Source organism: Octopus bimaculoides, chromosome 9 (genome assembly GCF_001194135.2).
Source record: "Octopus bimaculoides isolate UCB-OBI-ISO-001 chromosome 9, ASM119413v2, whole genome shotgun sequence".
NCBI lineage: Eukaryota > Metazoa > Mollusca > Cephalopoda > Octopoda > Octopodidae > Octopus > Octopus bimaculoides.
The window spans coordinates 22210758-22212151 of record NC_068989.1 but is presented as its reverse complement, the minus strand read 5'-3'; the positions used below and the strand labels follow the sequence as shown (position 1 = coordinate 22212151).

The 1394-nt window shown below is 39.7% G+C and overlaps 1 protein-coding gene across 1 annotated transcript in view; it reads right to left on the bottom strand.

The window, feature by feature from the left end:
* LOC106868016 (atrial natriuretic peptide receptor 1) overlaps positions 1-1394 on the bottom strand; it is a 100713-nt gene that overhangs the window by 54546 nt on the left and 44773 nt on the right. The window lies entirely within an intron of this gene.

Genomic DNA, 1394 nt, shown 5'->3' with positions numbered 1-1394 from the left:
AAAAGGAAGGGAGAAGAAGAAGAAGAAGAAGAAGCGGTATTTTGTCTGTCTTTACGTCCAGAGTTCAAATTCCACCGAGGTCGACTTTGCCTTTCATCTTTTCGGGGTCGATAAATTAAATACCAGTTGCATACTAGGATCGATCTAATCGACTGGGCCCCTCACAAAAAATTTGGGGGCCTTGTACCTAGAGTAGAAATGAATTTGCTGTTACTGAGATGCAAGCTAGCTCTTGATGAAGCCGGATGGAATAACTAGGCGAAGTGCTCTAATGCTGAAAGACTAGAAACCTGTTGAGACTCACAGAACATCACTGATGATGCATCTTAGAGTAACTGTGAGATATATCTTGGAACTAAGATATATATTTAATTCTTCATGCCTCCCTAATTGTTTTCTTCCAACAGGCGTAACCTTAAAAATCTTCAAAATGTACAATCTTGAAGAAGCTTTCAATTGTACAAATGTCGAAGTTCCTGTGAAAGACAGAAGCACTGTCGCTTCTTTCCGACTAAATAATTGTTTCAGATGTTGGCACAAGACCTAAAACTTTTGAGGAGAGGGCCAGGCGATCACATTGAGTAAGTACCAATGCTCAATTGGTACTTACTTTAACGGCACCAAAATGATGAAAGGCAAAGTCGACATAGGTGGCATTTGAACTCAGAACGTTAAGCCGGAAAAATTTCACTTAAACGCCTTGTCCAGAGCGCAAAAGATTATCCCGGCGCGCCGCTTTTCATAAGAATTTTTTGAAATATAAACGCAAGGTTTATATAAAAAGACGTAACTTGAAACAACTTAAGATTTACCTGTATAATATTTATTGGTTTAGTCAAAGGGAAGAAAAGGAGACAGTCCCTACGACCATCACAAAGTGTTCCAAATTACTTGGATTGTAACAATTAGTGTGATGGTAACGTTCCAATCGCCTTACATGCCTTTTACACATTTTATTACATACTTGACAACTGTGCTGGCTGGCAGGAGAAACAGGTGCCACCATATGCACTCTCTGAACATGTCTTTTCAGGCCTTCAGCTGAAGTAATACGATTTTTGTCTTTAGGTAGCAACTGTTATTTCCCATCTGTTTACTCCAAGGATGAAAGGCAAAGTCGACCACGGCGGAATTTGAACTCAGAACATAAAGACAGAAGAAATACCGCTATGAATTTCGCCCGGCGTGCTAACGTTTCTGCCAGCTCGCCGCCATCCATTAATAGCAAATTATCGATCTGTCCTCTTTATTCAAAACCACCCATTTACTTTTACTTGCTTTTGTCATTAGACTGCGGCCATGCTACAAATATTGTTTTTTTTCAATAAGTCACGTAACTGTTAATATTTCAATATGGGGATGAATTGCTAGAGTCTCTGGGCCCGGATAGAAAT